Genomic DNA, 21,604 nt, shown 5'->3' on the forward strand with positions numbered 1-21,604 from the left:
TGCATTAGCCTAGGAAAATAGCCTACCTTATACCTTATACCTTATAAGAATTGACTGGACCTAGTAAGATGATAGAGATATTCCCAAATGTAGACAACTGCTGGAGAAAAAGAAAACAGCATTAGACATTTAAGGCTTCAGTGGTTAAAATGTTTATTTAATAACTATTAAAGCAAAGGCAAAGCTTCTAACTACCCCCACTGCTACAAATGATGGTGTTGAATCACAGAGATGCAGATGAGGGTGTCTGTGAAGAAACTGGAAAGGATCAATATGGTTCCCTAGCAACACACCTGCGTGCTTGGGGTTCCTGCATCCGCAGGGACCATTCATTCCCTGACCTGACCCACTAAATCGAGGCAGCATTTTTTTCATATGTATTTCCATAGTGCTAACTTAGAGCAAACATTTGCACTGATAAAGTGTTTCATGTTTATCAAATAAATCCATAGATGAGATAAATGAATAATGCGGGAGTGAGGGGAGGCTAATGAAATGTTGTCTTTTAAAAGATGATTATTTTCTCTGTCAGGATACCACTCTGAAGGGGGGGAAAAATACTGCTGCTATTACTTTCTAACATCAAGCCATGGATCTAAAGTTAGATTTACTATAGAGTAATCACAGTCTGTGGCCATAGTACAATTTGTAGATAAAAGGTTAAATTAACAATATTCACATGGCTGCACAATTATTGCTGCCTGATAGAATATATGATCTTTTAAAAGATATAATTTTTGCCATTATTTTATGTTTTTATAACCTGATTGAACTTTATCATTTTAATTCAGAGGACTTAAGAATTATTTTACTGCATGTTGCAGGCTCATGCAAAAAAGGACAGGTCCAGCAATGGCTATTAGCCAAGATGGTCAGGGATGCAACCCCATTCTCTAGGTGTCCCTAAGCCTCTGACAGCCAGATGCAAAGACTGGACAGCAGGAGATGGATCACTTGATGATTGCCCTGTTCTGTTCATTCACTTCGAAGCAGCTGGCATTGGCTGCTGTCAGAAACTAGGATATTGGGCTAGATGGACCATTGGTCTGACCCAATATGGCCTTCTTATGTTCTTAGTATGCTCCAGGGCCTTTCCATTTTCCAAGAGAAATCAGTGACTCCATATGTACGTCTCTGTCTATTTTTTTTTTAGAGTCCCTATAAATTAGTTCTTAAGACCAGCTGGAGTTTCTGGCCTGCTTTGGACACAACAGTCTTTAGTATTTAACCAAAGGAATATACCGCGAGAAGAGAAGAAAGTAAGGTTTAAACTTGGATTATAATTAGGGTGACCAAATAGCAAGTGTGAAAAATTGGAACAGGAAGGAGGATAATGGGGGGTAATAGGTGCCTGTTTAAGACAAAGCCCCTAATATTAGGTTGGGCCTGATAATATTGGGATGTCTGGTCACCCTAACTATACTGGTTACTGATACTGTTTCCTCTTTTGAATTCTCACCATTGGAAAAGGATCTGACAAATTATGGGAGTTACAAACCAATCAGGGACTTCCATTTCACTTGTGCACCCTGACAAGATGTAATGATAGCAGTCAGACAAGTAATGGATGAAGGAATGTGAAAAGATACACTCTCGCTTTCATTTTATCACTCATTTCCTAACCTGCATTTCCCTTTTATTCTGTTTCTTTCTTTCTTACAGACTAAAGTAAAAAATGCAGGAAGATGTTGTAATCAATAATTTATCCTGAGTGTTTATGAAAGCTACCTCCCATTTCCAGTATAGTCCATAGCTCAACTGCAACTTCAGAATTCTGCTCAGGGGATCATCACACATGCAAATCTTTCCATGCATTCTGGAAATCTATGACAGAAAAGAATGAAAAAAAATTACATGCTTTATGTACAGTACAGAATACATTCAGAGCATTACTCCACTTCAAAATATATAGTGAGTATTTACACTGGTGGAGTTTACACAAGTTAATTCCTTTTTTTTTCTGCACACACATGTCTTTGAATAGAGGATGTTTAGATCAAAGTGAATGTAGGTTATGGGGCTGGGGCTAAATTCTGCTGTCCACCATACCCATGTCAATGGAATTGCATGAGTGTAACTACAAGCAAAATTTGATCTCAAGTCACAGATCAGATATAGGGCCCAGTCCTGCTTCTGCTGATGTCTATGTCCAAACTCAACTGACTTCACAGGGAGCAGGATTGGGCCAATAATGCTGAGAGACTAAATGAAGTCAACAGCAATTCAAATGAAGACAAAATCTAGTGAACGCTGTAATCCTTAACAACTTCTCTTATTACCATATATTATTCATACTGTCAACATCCTTGTTATTATTTATATTAACTATTAACGTGCAAAGTCATTATTTATTAAGGGAGCTGCGTGGATTCAAAATGAATTTTGTATGCTTTGGGTTTAACAGGGTTTTTTTTTAGTACGAACAAGCAGCCTAGTGTCTTTGCTTTTGGTCTTCAGGCATCTATCTAGTGTAACTCCTTTCCCTTCCTAGCTCAGTACTGCCCTCTAGTAGCCATGCAGTAATTAAGGGCAATGCTCATGTGGAGAATATGAAGTAAAAGCAGGACGGTAGGCAACTATGCAGCAGACATGCCAAACCTGTGAAAAAAATGCAGAGATTGGGCTTGGTTTTGGCTTAATTGGCCTGTGAGTTGCTTGTTGGCTAGTTTTTGGCTTGTAGCTTGTTGCTTATTGTAGCTTTTTTTTTTGTCGGTTCCCGGCAAGCAGGGGCAAGTGGAGGAGAGAGTCAGGAGTGCACTGAGGGTCCCAGACTGCACGCCGGGGGGAACTAGTCACATATAGTGATGGGGTTCTTAGGGACTGGCTTGTTTTGGTCTTGTTTTGAAATGGGATTAGCTTGATTTTTGGCTGATTGTGAAAGTCGAGGTGCTTATTTATCACGTGAAAGTTGGCAACTGTGCTATGCAGGTGTAATTGAATGTGCTGTTATACACAGTTCCAAAATATTGTAATTATTGGGGCTGCTCAGTGCTGAAGTGCCCCAAACCCCCAGGGTGCCAGATGCAGCTCTCACCCCAGCACTATTGGCACTAGCCCTGGTGCCAATAACCTCTGGTCCCAATAACCACTCAGACACATGGCTGAGTGAAAGGGTATTTTACTATGGCTGGCAGGAAAGGGAACAGTTGCAAACAGCCTAGGTTGAGAGGGTTAAATAGCTACAGTGAGCAATGGTGGTTCTTGTTTGGGTCCCTGGGGCCATGTAATCCAGGCCTGGTGCTCGGGATGCCCTCTTCAGTCCAATCTCTATTCCAGGCAAATAGGTGCTTGCAGGTTTTGAGGGCAGGCTCAGTTAGTCTCTCTCATTGGGAGACTGCACTGATCCCTGCCCAGCCACTGCTGTTCCCCCATAAGCCACACACAGACCTTCGCCCAGCTGTAATGTGTGGCATGTTACACACATGGCTCTGTCTCCAGTCTGTGGGCTCCCATCTTTGCATCCAGCTTCTCTGCAGCTCCTGGTTCACCCTGCAGCTGCTGTTTCCCAAACAAAGCCTGTCCGCTTCCTGGTTCAGGACCCTTCCCCTTCCCTGGCCAGGGGAAAGGGAAGGACATAGGCGGCAGGTTCGTATAATTTTTGGTGGGGCCCAAAATGGTGGTCGTTCCCCCCCCCCGCTCTCACCCTGTAAGCTGATATAAAATGAAGCTACAATGCGTCAGCACCACAAGATTACAAGGGTCAATTAAAAGTGGAAAGTCAGAAGCAGCACTTGCCTGCTTCAATATACGGTATTAAATTTTGTTGCACCTGTTGTAACAAAGTGGGAATGTTCTTAATGTTTTCTCTGAATACTTATCAGAGGGGTAGCCGTGTTAGTCTGGTTCTGTAAAAGCAGCAAAGAATCCTGTGGCACCTTATAGACTAACAGACGTTTTGCAGCATGAGCTTTCGTGGGTGAATACCCACTTCTTCGGATGCATTCACCCACGAAAGCTCATGCTGCAAAACGTCTGTTAGTCTATAAGGTGCCACAGGATTCTTTGCTGCTTTCTCTGAATACTGTGTGGGTGCCTCAGTTTCCCCTGCAAAGTGCCAACTGACGGTGTTGGGGACAAAGAGATCAGGTGGCCTCCTTGTCCGGAAGAGACACAAAGGCCAGATGAGGGAGTGTCAGTTTGGAGCTGGCTGGGGAAATTGGGAGAGGCCCAGAACTTGGGTCTGGGCTCCCCACCCCCCAAGATGGACCTGACTGAAGGGTCCTGTTTTCTGTACCTACAAGCTCTGTTTTAGACTGTATCCCTGTCATCTAATAAACCTTCTGTTTTACTGTCTGGCTGAGAGTCACATCTGACTGCGGAGTTGGGGTGCAGGGACCTCTGGTTGCCCCAGGACCTGCCTGGGCAGACTCGCAGCGGAAAGTGCACAGTGTGGAAGGGCATGCTGAATGCTCCGAGGTCAGACCCAGGCTTCTTGCCCTGGAGACAGTATGCTCAGAGAGGAGGCTCCCCCAGAGTCCTGACTGGCTTTGTATGGAGTTGTTCCAAAGCATCCCAGCATCCCCTTCCACAACATGCGCTTCCCGGAAGTCTGCACAGGCACTGACACTCCCTCCTCTGGCCTTTGTCTCTTTTCCAGGCATTAGGAGGCCACCTGATCTCTTTGTTCTCCAACACCTTCAGTTGGCACCTTGCAGGAGAGTGGCCCAGGCCATCAGTTGCCTGGAGGCAGGGTTGCAGCCATTCTCTATGCAGACGGCATCACACTGGCCCTCTAGGGCTTTACAACAATCACACCCCCTTATCCCACCATCTAGAGCCTTAAGAAATGCATTGGGGAAACTGAGGCACACAGACAGTATTCAGAGAAAACACCTGTATACGACCAGTTACATACTTTGAAGGGTGTAAAATAATCAAATATTGTGCTAAATACAATGATACTCCAAACTGACCACCAAATTTAAGTTGCATGTTTTTCCCCTCAGGTGAGGGTTCTGGGGTGGGGCTGGGGATGAGGGGTTCACAGTGCAGGAGCATGCTCGGTGCTGGGGGTGCAGGCTTTGGGGTGAGGCAGGGCTGAGGATGAGGAACTTGGGGTGCAGACAGGCTGCCTCAGGGCTAGGGCCAGAGAGGACTCCCCATCACCACCACTGGCAGCAGCAAGCTCCAGGGGAGGGACCCCTCCTGCCCCCCACGGCACACACACTCTGCACATGCTCCTAGGGCCCCTCTCAGGTCCAGAAAGCTCACTCCCCTCCCCTATGATGGGTACTGGGGGGGCACAGGTGGCCTTCCATGTTGCTGCCCCTCACCATAACTTCACTGTGGATGGGGGATGGGGCTGCCCCTTGCCCAGCATGGGGCAGAAGTGGAGTAGGCAGGGTTGTGGCTGGCTATGGGGTGGGGGAGCAGGGTGTCATAAAATTCACCCAAGCCCCAGCTGCTCAGGTCTAGGAAGCCTCCCTCTCCCATCCCTCCTGTGGTGGGTGGGTTGGTGGGTGCTGGGGGAGGGGGCATTGCCTTCACATGTGGCTTCCTGCCTCCCCTGTGCAGCCTGCTGTGCCTCACTGGGGGTAGGAGTAGGGGCTGGGACTGGGGCTGGGGCAGGGGGGGAATCATAGGGTCAAACACTCAAACATAATAAAAAATCATAGGATCAAACACTCACGGAAGCCCCAACAGCTGCTAAGGTGAGTGATGTCTGTCTCCTGGCCCGTTTGTGTCTCCTCCAGGTAGGGGCAGGAGAGGAGAGGGGAGGGGAGGGGAGGCCCCCTCCTCTCCCCTCCTCTCCCCTCCCCCTCCTGAGTGCTTCAGCAGCAGTTAGCATTCCTAGTCTTATGCTAATGCTGCAGCCCTTAGGCTACGGCAGCAGCAGCAAAGGAGAGAGAGAGACGCGCTGTGCGCTCTCTTTACATTCAGGCAGGGAAGCTCCGGGGAGGGGGAAAAGTCTAGCTCCAAATATTGGTGGAGCAGAGCCCCTGATTATGAATATTCCTGGGGCTTTAGCTCCAAGAGCCCATATAAGTTGGCGCCCATGGGGAAGGAAAGTGGGGGCTGATGGGAACTGTAAGCCCTGTCTAGCAAATCCATCACAATGTTCAAAAAACTGTAACACGCAAAAAAGCAAAAGCCAATTAAAAAGGAAAGAAAATACCATTTTTCTTGCCTTCTAAAAGCTACTTTGTGGCATGTAGATACAGGCCCAAGTAAGGGGCATTGGGGAGTGGCAATGACACAAGAGGAACACTGGGAGGCTCCCGGAATTCCCCAGGGTAGAGAAAGCCTGTCTGCTTATCATAGTCACCTCTTGGCAGAGTGCAGCTTACTCTTCCCTATCCCTTCCCTCACTAGTAACACTCTGCCAGCCACCATGGAGGGATGGGGTGGCGTCTTAGCTCAGCCTGGTCCCTGCACTGCCGTGCTCCCTTTGGGACCTGTGCACATCTGGGGAAGTTGGGACTGAGCAACTCCTCTGAGCCCATTGACAGAAACTCTGTCCCTTATGTGGGCCTGCAATGCTGAGGGGGGAGATGAGGAAAGCACAGCTCAGCACTATGGGCCAGATAGGCATTGTTGGAGTCAGACAGTTCCTACATGGCCGCCGTCACTGGAAACCAGTTCTGTGAATGAGACAGTGGTATCAATTTTTTTTTAATGTGGAACAAAATGGTAAACACACAAGCACCGAGTAATGCTTGTGGGAACCTGAGTTCGTGCTGGGGATGAGAACTGCAGATCTCTGACCTGGAATATACAGGCTATAAACAATACAGGGAAGACCCATAAATCTCAGGCCTGTTTCTAGCCCATGCCATGGCTCATTTGTGCCACTCCAGCAGTACAAAGGGACCATAAAGCTGCCTTAAATAGGCAGTAGAGGTTTTCCCTGCTCTGGGAGAATCTTTGGCTACAGTCAGCTCCACGCCATCTCTTGCTGGTATAGAGGCATGGTCAGAGTGTGCTACACCCTGGCCCTCAAACCTGCCTTTGGGAATCATTGCAAGCTGATGTAGATTAGATCAACCCTGTGGTTGCTGTAATATATATTATGGCCAAGCTAGTTCCCCAGCATCTTATAGGGACTGTGGGAGAGGAAAAGTGGCATAAGATCACCTTTGCCTCCACTTGGGTCCTGCAGCACGTGAGCTCTGCCAGACCTGAGCATCGGGCTCTTATATATAAAAAGAAGCAAAGTGCATTTCATTCGATTACGAGACTTTCAAATCCGAGTTGCTCTTTTTCTGATCTATGCATTGGGTTGTAGTGGTGGGGGTTCACTGCACTATTTCAAATGCAGAAGGTAATGTCTGACACCCACACAGTCATTAAGTAGCGCTGATAGGAAGCCCACGAATATATACTGTCAACGGCTATGACTCAAATGCAAAAGAAGGCCATTTCTTTGAAAAAGTATTCAAGGCTTTATACCCCTACCTGGAGAAAATGTTTTCAGGGATGGGAGAGGGAGACTAGTTGTTTGACAGACAAACAGCTTGACAGATCCACTGCTAAATATAAAAACTCCTCCCATGCCTCCAAAAAGCTGCAAGAAATAATTGATCAATTTGGGCTCAATGAGGTGTGGAGGGCACAGCAAGGGAGCTCTGGCACTATTCCTCAGTGCTTGACAGCTTCTTGGGACGAGCCTATTTTTTTAGTAGGCTGCTCATTAATCAGTATTCTTTGTAAGACCAATATAGCCCCAGGAACCTATTTCATTATCCATTCTTGATAGGAAGTTGACTAACTTAGCAAAATAGAACTCCTACAAGTATTGGAGATTTGAATTTGGTATTATCAAGGGATGGAAGGCGCCTCTTGGCTGGTACTAGGCAATCATGGTAAATGCTTGTTTGAGGATAACATGCAATCCATGATAGCAAACAAATACTATGGCCTCTCCTAATGTTTATGTGACAGGAATAAGCATCCGAAGAAGTGGGTATTCACCCACGAAAGCTCATGCTGCAAAACGTCTGTTAGTCTATAAGGTGCCACAGGATTCTTTGCTGCTTCTACAGGAATAAGCATAGTTCATGAGAATGCACTACCCTACCACCAATTTTATTTGCATTGATCCTCATTGATTATACTGGCAGCTATAGTCTATAGGGAATCCCTGGACTGTGGGATAATGATCCCTAATGTTGTTTTGCTATATGTAGATGGTGTTTTACTCTCTGTGCTCAACCCTAAAATAAATGCTCCCCAAAATGCTCGGTACCATCCAAAATAGATGCAGCTGTCTGGTCTGTACATTGATGAGACCAAATCACAGGTATAACTTGAACATCAAGCCAAGTTACAGTTTATCTTTTTGTTTCTACAGTTTAAGTGCTTAGGAATTCAAATCTACCAAGGTATGCTGGGGGCTGGAGCACATGACTTATGAGGCAAGGCTGAGGGAACTGGGATTATTTAGTCTGTAGAAGAGCAGACTGAGGAAGGATTTGATAGCTGCTTTCAACTACCTGAAAGGGGTTCCAACGAGGATGGATCTAGGCTTTTTTTGGTGGTATCAGATGACAGAACAAGGAGTAATGGTCTCAAGTTGCAGTGGGGGAGGTTTAGGTTGGATATTAGGAAAAACTTTTTCACTTGGAGGGTGGTGAAGCACTGGAATGGGTTATCTAAGGAGGTGATGGAATCTCCTTCCTTAGAGCTTTTTAAGGTCAGGCTTGACAAAGCCCTGGGCTGGGATGATTTAGTTGGGTTTGGTCCTGCTTTGAGCAGGGGGTTGGACTAGATGACCTCCTGAGGTCCCTTCCAACCCTGATATTCTATGATTCTATGAATGATGTAGAAGCCAACTCAGTTTGCTGACTCCACCTAAAACCCTGGAGAGTATGAATCAGAATTTGTCCTAGAACAAAACTGAAAATAAAACAAGGCTAGTACTGAAAAATGTCAGCATGGGACATTTTTGTATAATCTATACATGTTAGTATTTGCCTTTTAATTCCCCTAATGGGAATAGGTAGAGTCTAAAGTCTCTTTGAGAGTATTCCACTAAGGGCATGTCTATGCTGAAATTAGACACCGACAGCTGGCCTGTGCCAGCTGACTCAGGATTGCAGGGCTCTGGCTAAAGTGCTGTTTCATTGCAGTGTAGAGGTTCAGGGTCAGGCTGCAGCCCAAGCTCTGGCACCCTCCCACCTCAAGGAGGAGTCTGTAGGAAGTACGGTAGTATCTGTTCCATATAAATCCTCCAGGGACTTGCACCTGGTAAAAGTTCACTGAAGTAAGTCAGGGAGACTTTGACCCTATGTGTTTCAGGTCTGCATTCCTTCAGAGCCATATGCTATGCTAGCTATGTAAACAGGTGTTATTACTGGGACTAAATGGTCCTAACAACAATTAATAATCAGAATAAATCATACAGAGAATGTAATGGTGGTAACTGTTGCACTTAGCAGAGGAAGATATTAGAGGAATATAACAAAGACATTTCAAGACCACTAAATCTAGAGTTTTTTTTCAAATGCATCTATAATGGAGAAAAACACACATTCTCAGGTTTGAACCTATCTTTTTTGTATGTTCCATTTGTGCAAGGTATTTTGAGTCTGATCCTTCAGGATGCAGAACATCTTGTGCGGGGCTTATGGGACATCAGCTTCTACTGAAGTCAATAGGAGCTGAGAACAGTTAGAGCTGGGGCCTGCATTTGTTGCTGTTTTGTTTTGCATTCGATGAACAAATAGTCTCGTGCTTTGAAATTTCATGTTGTGTATGGAAAGGCTGTGAACATTTCTCATACTGAAGGAAATACTACCCTCAGTTACACAGGTTAAGAATTTGACAAACTTGGATAGATGTAATTCAAAGCAGTTTTTGGCCCATTAGGACCTGATTATCAGAGATGTTAACTTCTTACAACTGCTTCTGAATTAATGGCAGCTGTAGATGCTCAACACCTCCAAAAAAATCATGTTTATTATTATTTTCTTTGAAAAAATAAACAGGGCAAGAAATTCAGTGCTTTGCAAATAAGGTGCTTTTTCTTTTAATTGAGATAGACTTATCAACTTTTGAGTAAAGTAAATCCACATAAATTACCCATTCCTCAAGTGACTGAGGCATTTTTCATTTTTACAGTAAAGTGCAATTGAATAATCTGGATAAGAATCAACATCTGAAGAAATGCAGAGAATATGATGATGCCCCACTAGTGATCTTGCAGGTCATCATTTTCTAGAAATGGAGGTTTATTTGCATTGATTTGTTCTAAGGGTTATGACCCTGTGCAATCAAACTAAAAAATTTAACAACTGTGGTGCTCAGAAAGGCACGTGATAGAGTAGGACTACATATAGTGTAGCCAGATTTGAGATTTTAAATGAGGAAAGAAATTGATGACTCTGCAGTACACACTTCCATTAGCAATTTATTTTTCAACACCACTGATAGAGTTGCATGACATTTGAGCAGGGTTTTTTGCCACGATAGGAAAAGCAACCTGTTATATGTTCTTGGGACTATTTTTTCTGGTTTATTTTTCAAACTGAAATTTAGATGCTGTTTACCTCAACTAGACCTGTGACAGGGATGCTCAATGCCCCAGATCAGCTCCCTCAGATTGGTGCAAGGAGAATCCAGTCTGGCAACTATTTCAGTGGGACCATTACTCCCCTATCAGAGAATTTACAGAAATTGCTTTGTGGTTCCAGAGTGCATGTTGTGGGGGAGCATAGGAGTGGAGACTGGGTGGGTACAGGCAGTGACATATTATCTCCCTCTGGCCCTGCAGTGTTCAGGCAGAAGAGATGTTACAATCTAGGCTGATTTCTTCCCACCCGCTACTAACCTGGGATGAGTCCTCGGTAGATTGGCTCCAGTAAAGCTATCGTGAAGTGAATAAGGGAGGGACGTTGTGGGAGCCAGAGCTAATACAGAAACACAGGACCTATACAATTGACATATTGCAGAAATCCACCAGATTTGAAGGTGGGTCCTACTTCTAGTCTATGTGCGAAGCAAACAATGCAGCCCTGTGAGAACTATATTGGAGGAGCTCTACAAACGATAATTCTTGCTGTATTCTCCTATATCAGCACTTGGGTTGCTAAAACAGGTATTTAAGTACAAAAATACAGATTTGGATACCTAAATTTAGGCAACAGATTTGGAAAAGGGAACCCATCAACATGAACAATTCCATACCCCATCACCACCAATCCTTACAATGAGCCATCTCATATTTTCAGCACGCAGTTCTAAAATTCTCTTTTAAAAACCATGGCAGGTCATTTTTAATTGAACAGACTCAATGGAATCCAACCCAACGTAGTAGGTTACATCTAGAATTTCTAACCAGTAAGGCTTAAATTGATTTGAAATTTTCCTCAGAGTGATGGAAACAAGCAACCAAATGATAATCCTTAATGTCTCCCTTTTGGAGACTTCATTTTTTTTTACATTTTACTGCACTTATTTACCACATTAGTTTTAAATCTGTACAGATCTAATTACTTTTTTCTCCTTTCCAACTTTGATTATCCAAATGTGATAGGTGAACTAAAAATCAGCTTTATCATTTTTAAACTGGGTTGCTCAGTGTCTGCTCATTGAAAGTTAAAACCGCATTAATTTCCTTTCATTCCTATGAATTGAAAACATAAATAGGACTTACAGACAGAAATCAAGTTTATTTTCGCTTTTATGAATGTGGCTGCTCCATCTGTCATCATTTTTCCTTTATGTCTCAAGTCTTTCTTTATCTTCTGTTGCTAGCTGCTGGGAGAGGGAAAAAAAATGTTTCCATTGGCAAGTGACTAGCAATACCTGCATGGACAAGCATGGTATTCCCCTCTCGCTGCCTAAAGGCAGCTATTTTGTGCATCACCGATTGGATTTTCCTCTTGGCTTGCATAATATAGAATAATGTCATGAAATTTCTCCTAGTTTGAACCCTCACATGTGATTTGAACTTGGAACACCAGAGATCAAAAAGGGTCAGTACACTAATGTGGGAATACAAAAACCTGATATTATAGTATGACCCTCAAAGCATGAGAAAGAAAAAGAAAATGATTAACATGCAATTTTTGATTTAATATGGGGACTAGTGATATATTTTTGAGAAATAAGGCACTTGGGCACTTCAGCTGGGTTGTGAAAGGTATTGGGTGGAGAATCTAGCCCAATGGTTTTCATGGGACAAGTCAACATAGTCCTTCCCTTAGACTCTCCAGCAATGACCTCATAGCCTCACCCTCAGAAATTCCTCCAGAAGTGATGATTCCAGTCATCTGGAAAATAGAAGTCAGCTAATAATGCTGGATTGCTTGGATGCGTGCGTGTGTGTGTGTGTGTGTGTGTGTGTGTGTGTGTGTGTGTATGCCACATTGACTTACATATTAAACTAAAAATGTCCCTCAGCTTCTTTCTGTACTTTTCCTATGCTCTATCACAGGGATCAGCAACCTTTGGCACGTGGCCTGCCAGGGTAAGCCCCCCGGTGGCTGAGCCGGTTTGTTTACCTGCTGCGTCCACAGGTTCAGCCGATCGCGTCTCCCACTGGCCAATGGGGGCTGTGGGAAGTGGCGCGAGCTGAGGGACGTGCTGGCTGTCGCTTCTCACAGCCCCCATTGGCCTGAAGCAGTGAACTGCAGCCAGTGGAGCTGCGATCGGCCGAACCTCTGGATGTGGCAGGTAAACAAACCACCTAGGCCCGCTAGGGTGCTTACCCTGGTGGGCTGCGTGCCAAAGGTTGCCGATCCCTGATCTGAGGCCAGTGGCAGAGGCCAGTACTACTGCATCATGAAGATGTCTTCTTGTATTGACTGAAGTCGGACTGAAAAATTCCTTCCAAATATTTTTAATTGGAATTTGCCAATTTGTCAGAATCTAAATGTTTTGCAGGAATGAATTTCTGATGGCTCCAAGACAAGGCTGTTGACGGCAAGAGTCTGGTCAGTTTCATAACTGCTATTCAATGGTGGGCAGACATGCAACTGACAAGAATCATGTCAATTTTAGTCCACAACTGCCAGGGCTGTTGTATTAATTTGGATGGACTAAATGAGCCAAAGGTGTTAATGTAACCCTGACACTGGCCAACATTAAACAGTGTTAAATGAGGTTTGGTAAACAGAGACCTGAGCTGCTTAGTAGCATGGCAAACCCAGTATTAAAAATCCTTTTAACCTTTTATTAAAGATAAAGAAAAGAAGGGAAAACAGTTAAAGCATTTGAAATGTAAAGTATTAAATAAGGCTTTAATTTTTTCCACTCCCTTTAACTGGACAGTTTTTAGAGGAAAAAACCCCTTTTCTGACAGTCTTTTAGATGGTATCAAAGATTACAATAATTGTTCTTTTTGGGGAAAAGAGAGGAAGTTAGTTGAGATGGGATGGAATTGTAATTGTTACTTTTGTTGTTATAGTCCAATCCCATTTCATCCCAGATAGCATTTGGGATTCAGCTGGAGCCAGTAGAGGTGCCGATGTCATATGGGTCCTTCTGTCTGGCCTGGTCTGGAGAGAACATCTTTCAGGATCAAAGTGACAAAAGCCCATGGCCCCAGGAGACGGCAGGGTTGTCAGCCAAGCTTGCTTCAGTAGCCAATTTTTCTCCTCCAAATCTGTTTCTTTTCTTTAAGGACCCACAAAGGGAGTGGTGGGTGGAATATTCATCCTCTCATTATTTTGTCCACCAATTAGGTCTAGTTTCTAACAAACCAATTTTGGTTCACTGATTTCTGGTTCTACGTGTGTTTACAAAGCATGATCTAAACACAGTCCTTGAGCTATATCAGTGGGCTGGAGCTCTTTCTCTAGTTCTATGTCCACCTGATATAAGAATGGAAATAAAAATAATATCCCACCATCTTCTTAGCAATTAAGTGATATCTCTCTAGTTCATGTAGCCGGCTCTGATGTTGAGATATTCCATTTAACAAATATTATTATTAATTATTTCAATTACAATAGTATTTAGAGGCCCAAACCAAGACAGCAGTCCCACTGTGCCATTCACCTCGTAAGAGAGCTCCACCCCCAAAGTGCTGATAATCCGGGACCTCAATGACGATCTGCCCATGCAGTTCTCACTGCAAGATTAGGGCCTAAATTAACACAACAGTCAAAGGGTGGGAGAAAGGAAGCAGTATCATCATCTCCATTGCACAGGAACAGGGAGATTAATGGCCTTGCCCAAGTTATCACTGGCAGAGACAGGAAACGTGACTCGTTTCTGATCACACAGGAGAGTTGCCATTACATTAATCATTCTCTTCTAGTGACTGAACACTTTAATTCTCTGTAGGAATCAGTCGGTAGATGTTGAAAAATACATATTTTTAAATTGTTTTTAGCACCATTGTCTGCAAAATTATCTTCTCATTTTGATTGCCACATGACTGAAAGCTGTTGTAGTAACTTCTCTTCAGCAATCTTCAGAAAGAGGCAGAGTCTTAAAAAGCTATTTATCAATGGCCTGATTGGAAAAATAATTTAAAAGGCCAAAGAGTTAAGGACTGTAAGAGCTATAAAACTCTGTTTTGAGCCATAAAAGGAAACTAAAAATACAAACAACAAAAAGTTTGTTTTTACTTGATGTGTTTATTTTTAAGTGACCTAATTCATCATGAGGTCTGAATTCTTCCATGCTGAATAAAGTGAACTGAAGCTTCAGCTAAATTCCCACCTAGCCACACTTTATTGTAACAGCAAGTGAATATGCCTTGGTAACTCGCAGCAAAATCAAATGTTAATCATTTACAACACTGTCAGTCTGAAGACAAGCCTCCTGCTGTGATATTAAAAAGAGAGAATAAAAAATCAAGAGCCAATAGAACGTGCTTTCCATGTCATTAGTCTATTAAAGAGCCTTGCTATTCCTGATTTTTCTTTGCTAGATACTGCATAATAAACTATTTCAATTTCACTTTTGCTTTCTTATGCAGGATGAAAGTTTAAATCTGAGCATGTGCACACAGATGCCAATGAAATGGAAGACAATGCCACAAATACATGTAATGCCTTTACTTAAAAGCCATTAGCCATGAGCAAGCAGTTAAATACAATTAAGGAATGGCTGACTACTGGCCATTTTCATCTTGTTGGTATGGAGACAATCAATACTTTAATCTCTGGTTTCAAGGAACTAGGTCAGGCAAAAAGGGCAGTCATATTTTTGCATCATAATGATAGGCATTATTTTAAAAAGAGCTACTAGCATTTGCTGACACAAGAGCAATGCCATCTATCAGTGCCCTGCAAAAATCGTGTTGTGTAAGCATGCAACTTGCAACATCAGAATGGTATATAATTAGCCACATATGAGGGTTCAAATGTAAGGCTCCTTATTTCCCTATTCATTTGAATAATCTCTATTTAATCTGAAATATGATTAGATAAGTCCTTTTTTTTCTCCAGGCATTATCTCACCATCATTTTACATCTGAAAACATAATTTGTCCACTTTCTAAATGCACCTTACCACACATTTCCCAAGACCCATATTAGAACTACAGCTAGTGTCTTTTTTTACTCAAAATGGGATCTGACCTAAACAATTTATCTCACTTTTGACCTTTACAATTGGAAGATTGGAATATTTCTGGCTATTACTCTCTAGGGTTTAGTCATTATCGCTTTTAATGGTAATAAATCACATTAAACTGCAATAACCCTCATTAGTTATCTTTATTTTTTTAAAGGAGAAGTTGTGTTTTTTTCTGGTGTTTTTATATATATATTTACAGAGTATCCACACCATTGTGTTATTATTAATTTAAATGACTGGTGTAGGAAGAGGCTATTGGGAAGATTGTATTTAAAACTTGGATGATCTATTATTTTGCGACTGAAATAATAGCTGCTGTTTCATAAGCCTTTTGAAAACGAATAGCAGCAGATTTTTCAGATTTCTGTAAAACTGGCATGGAATGATATATATTATTCCTAGTAATCATATAATTGTTAGAGACTCTCATAACCATTTGATCTTGTAAACGTAAGAACAGATTTTAAATTTTTCTCGTTCTATTTAGATGGTTGGCAGTAGCGACTAATTTCATCCCATGTTTTGGTTCTGCTGGTATCAGGAACTTTGAAAGGTGTAGGTACATCCTAGAACTCCTAGTGGTGACAGCGATATCTGAGAGATTGTCCAGTCCCCGATTCAGGAAGATGCATATTTTGACATCAAGGAGATGGCTTCATCTTTTCACTCATTGATTACTGCCATTGCTTTGCCATCAACTATCTGAAGAGGAAACTAGAAATACATAGAAAGTAATGCATAGGAAGAAGCCTAGTAAAATTAAAACTGTCTGGCCTGCCAGAGGATTATCCTGACAGGCCACAGGCGGCCAGCAGGCCACAGGTTGCCCACCACTGCTATGAGACATGTCAGAGGAGATAGTAGCATAGCACCTGGATAGTTTTTAAAAACTAATCAACACTTGATTTCATTTTGGCCTTTCCTCGCATGCATGATATTCAGGCCTAGAACTGGTCAAAAGCTGGAATTTCTGTTCCTCGGGAAATTCTGAAAAAAAATTCATTCCATTTCAGAATGAAATGTGGATTTTTTAAAATTCCCCACTGAAGAGAAAATTTTTAAAAAAATCATTTCAAAAAATTGAAATGAAATTGGTTGGGACTGGGAACCCCAACTCCAAGACTTCTTCCTGAGCCATGGCTTCTAGGGCTTCCAGCTCCCCATCAGCCCTAGTGGATTGACAGGAAACACAGATTGATGGGGAAGCCTTCAGCGCCACAGCTGACCTGGGAGCTTGGGCCAGCATTCTCAGGTCTTCCAGGCTCCCTGCTGTCTTCCAGGGCTGCTAGGATCCTGGCTCTGCAGTAGGGAACCTGGAAGCCCTGGGATCCCAAACCAATATGTTTTTGTGACATGTTTTGGTTTTGATGAATCAGCATTTCCCAGTGACAATGTGTTTGATCAGAAAATCCACAACCAGATGCACTCAGGACTCTACTGCACATCATTAGTGCACTTGGCACATTCAAATTGCAGTGGTACTGGGAGAAATTCCCTGATGCCCACTCTGTAAAGAAGATGACAATTATATGTTGTGGACTCTGCCAGCTCATACAGCTCTGAGAATTCCAATGCTAAAGAATTGGAGTTCTAAGAGTAAAGAAATGATGAAGATTAAATATCCCTGACAGAAAAACAGCGCAATGTAATGTAAATAGTCATTTCTCAGATTTTTTTTAAGAAACAGTATGGTCAGTATGAAACAATCATTTTATATTTACATAGGAAAGCACTTACACAGTTGCCAATTCCTTTGCTGAATTGGGACCATACTGGTGTATATCCCACATTGTTTAATCAGGACACACAGGTAAATGAAAGACAGACGCATAGATGGATTTAAGCAACAGGCTGTAACTTCGTATATGCCACCCACTCTCACATGTCAGACATTTAACTGGGTCCAGTGCAAGGTTACAGGGATCCCACCATGTAAGCAGAAAGTAGTAGATCCTCTTCCACCTCCTCCTAGGATTCAGTCACTTCTCCTGAATCCTCTTGCCTTTCCCCTGGTGAGGGTGGTAGAGAGAGTATCAAGGGGAATTTCAGCCTTGAGGACTTCAGGGCTCCTCTTCTCAAAGGCAGAAGATCCATCAGCAAAATCCCAGTTCTCATTTACCTCTAGGAACTGGTTCATTTAGCTTTTATCTTCACTGGGTACTGGCTTCAAGTTGCGATGAGCTAAAACATTCCTGTATTCTCCTAATGTTAGATTTCCCATTCTTATTGCCTTTAACCTAACAGTGCCTCCACAAAGCTGCCAAGTAGGTTAAAATCCCACCATATCTCAGCCAATTTGGTCCAGAGGGAAAAATACCTTCCTAATCCCTACTACAGACCCACAGCATCCTGGGAATGCAGCTCACTATACCTCGAGTAAAGGAAGGGAGGGCAGGACAGCAATAAACAGGCAAAATTGCCCATCAAAGCTCCAGGAGAAGGATGGGGGAGTGACAGGGCAAATCAGTTCATTTATTTCCCCTGTCTGGCCAATGGAAGGAGAGAGATCCCTTCCCTGACCCCACAGGTATATTTTTTTACCTCTTCAGGTATGCAAAGGGGGCACAGCTCCATTACCTCCTTGCCCATGCCACACCACTCTTTCCCTTCCCCCTTTTCAGGGGTTTGGGTTCCATTGTTGCTGGTCCAAGCAAATGCTCTCTTCCACTGAGCCAGGGTGTACACAGGGTGAATTGTGTCACTCAATGCCAAAATGTAGCTGGCTCTGAGGAAATGTGATGTCTGCTTAACAGTTCACAGACACATTGAAGTGCAGGGGAACAATAAATAGGAAACATGTAATTACTGTACCCATATTTGAATTTAGTCAGGATATAGAGATGTATACCCTTAGTCTTGTAAAAAGTGCTATTGGATCTCTGTTCACCATAAGTAAGCAGGATGTCAGTTTAACATATAAATTCAAAGTCAGCACTCCTACCACCCTTACCTCCTCCCCCTTACTGAGGGAGTAGTTATTGAATCCCAGTTGCTGGAGAATTGTTTTGCTTGGAGTTTTCCCTCCACTCATTAACTACACCTGACTTTTTAGGCTTCTGAGAACTGATAAAAAAACAGCCCACGGTGCTCTGTCTGCAGGCAGAGATTACTTTAAATTGATCAGATGAGAGGCTAACTTGACACCTGGTAACCAGCATTCCCAAGAGAGGCTTATTACTATGCTTGGTCCAAATATTCTCTTTTATACAGTATTAGAGATTGTAGAGAGCACAAATAAATGTTTCCCTCCTTTTTACACCAACTCAGTAGCATGTGTATGTTGTATAGGGAAATCTCATAGATACCATGGCTATTAGCTAATGGATTGTCCTTTGTCATGTGTGCTCTTATTTCTTGTCATAAATCATCTTAAGAAAAACCAAGATGCATTAACAATACAAAGGACAATAGCTGAGATAAATAAAACATGAAGTTTATGTATGAGAAGGAAGCTGAGGAATGGGATAACACTACAAAATAATGTGACTAATTGGCTGTAAGTCTCTCTTGTGTTACTTGACGCTACCCACTGTTGATCATATTGAGATCAATACAAGGCTTTTGTGGGACAAAATATATTTCCATTTAACTATTTGTGTCCATTTGAAGAGCTGACAGATTATTACATTGTTTTCTATCAGCAGGTAGAAACCAGAATCCTTTTTTTCATAAAAACAAACCAATGCATCACAATATTTAATACTTTTACATTATTTTTTGAGAAACTGCAGGTTTCATTTGCAGTTCAAAAATAACAATGCCCAATTTTTGTATCAGACTGTCAAATAAGCATGGTTTGTAGGCTCTGCAAAAATAAATAGTTCATAAGAATGGAGGAACACCCTTTCTTGTCAGTGGAATCACATGGAACAAATCTGCAATTTAAGTGTCAATCAAGGGGCAAAGGTGACTTCCATTTTCTATTTTTTTTCCTTAGCCTAGTAGGAATTAATCTAATGCATTAAAATATTTAATATGGGCCAAATTGTGATCTCATTTATAACAGTTTGATGAGGAATAACTTCATTAACTTCAGTGGCATTACTCTAAAGTTACACTGGTAAAAGAGAGATCGGAATCTGGCCATATATATTTCACTGCCTTCTACTTGTTGAAGGTTTGATATGCAAAATAGCTCCATATTAAACAATGGAATGTTAAACACACACACACATATTATTACATACAAAATTATGTTAAAATAACATTATTACGTTGTAAAGTCAAGCAATCAAAAGTTAGCAAATGTCAGAATTCAGATTGGCTGTACAACTTTAATTCCACCCTCTTGAGTGTAAGCATTATGATACAGTCTTTAATTACATGATCACCAACTATTTTTTTCTATAGGACCCCCCATCTCATTCAGTGTACAGCTGCTTAATATTTTGTTTTCTTGTTCAGTGTATGGCCTTATGCATCATTTACTGCACACTATTCAAACCCTTCTCTGAAGATAGAATTATTAATTTCCTCATGAGCTTTTCTCTGGCCCTCATCACTACAATTTGAGTGTAAGCCTGTGCCCTTAAACCAGAGAGAGTCAGGAGCTCATTATCGACATCTGTTGGTAAACAGGTAGAAGAGTGGCCCATAGCTACCTGTGAACTCCAAATGGACAGAAGTTCCATAAAGAGAAGGAGCTGTTTTCAGCCAGCTAATTGGTGAGGAAGGAGAAAAGACTGAATGATCCAGGCTTCATTTGCATTGCATGTATGTGACAGTGGGGGTATTTTGGTTGAAATGCAGTTAAGGTTTGAAGTAATACAATTCTCTTATTCCCATTGGGAAATGAAAGGACAAGAGAACTGTACCAAATATGCCTGGGATAAGGGGTCACCTCAAGTAACACCTCATTTGGAGGTAGGACACAAGCCAGAGAGAAAGAAAATTAGTTTTTATTTTCTGATAAGTGTCTTCCAGATGGTAAGGACTCTGTTCAAGGTCCTATTTACTATTGGCCCTTCTCTGAACTCAGTCCTCCACTCCTAATGTGAGTATCCATTAAGACAAAGAGGGGATGCAGAGATTGCTTTTAGAAAAGATAGGTGGATTTGCAACCTCTGGTGGTACTGAGGAAGCATTTGCTGAAACTGTTGAGTGTAGCAGCATAGCTGAGGAAATCTGGTGAGGACCTCCTTACCCAGCAAGCATTACAGCTGTAATCATTACAGCTGGGATAGGTGGTAGAGGCCCTGGAGCAGACCAGGCAGCACTTTCCTTAGTGGCTGGAGATGGACCTGCCCAAACTCTGTTCTTAACCAACCCCAGAAAACAAACAGCACATAGGAGTACAGCAGTAGAGGAGGGAAGTGGTTTTTGCAGGAACACATTTTCCTTATTGGATGCTCACGCTATGAGAAGAAGATTGAGTGTAAGACTGTTGCCATGACCCACGGGGGGCAGGGTATTTTATTTAATATATTCCAGGTATTGTTGATTTATTACTATTTCCCAAGCTGATTCTGGTGTCTCCGTTCCCTCTAATACAGTCACCCATGTTTTATCCAGTGCTTGCACACCGGGATGCATTGCCTATTAAGGGCACCCGGGCCAGTATTTAGTTTTCCAAAGTTATCTGGGTGGGAGCTTGAACTGGTGGTGTGTGTTATTTTTTAAAGGAACTTGTAGACATTTGAAACCAGCGCTTGTTGCTGCCAACACCATTTGACAGGAGGGTTACATGAGTGCTTCACAAATGATAATGAATTTATTCTCATAATACACCTGTGAAGTAAGAGGGGGGCATTACCCCTTTTTAAGATGGGAAACTGAGGCACAGAGAGATTAAGATGAAAAATATCCACACATTTTGGGTGCCCAGTTGGACCTACTTTTTCAACGTTCTTAGAGTTATATAGCATATGCTCAAAGCACAACTCCCATTGACTTCAGCTGCAGCATTGAGCACTCAGCATTTCTGCAAATCAGACACTAGCGTGTCAAGTCAGGCACCCCGAAAATGAGGAACACGGAATTAGTGACCACTTATGAAAAGCTTAGTTTAGGTGACTTGCCAAGCCTCACATAGGAACTCTGTGGCAGAGGTGGGAATAGAATCCCATTCCCTAGGGCAGAATTCAACTGCCTTAAGCACAAGACCAGCCTTTCTTTTTCTGCAGTCCCCTGCCTC

Source organism: Mauremys mutica, chromosome 2 (genome assembly GCF_020497125.1).
Source record: "Mauremys mutica isolate MM-2020 ecotype Southern chromosome 2, ASM2049712v1, whole genome shotgun sequence".
NCBI classification, from domain to species: Eukaryota; Metazoa; Chordata; order Testudines; family Geoemydidae; genus Mauremys; species Mauremys mutica.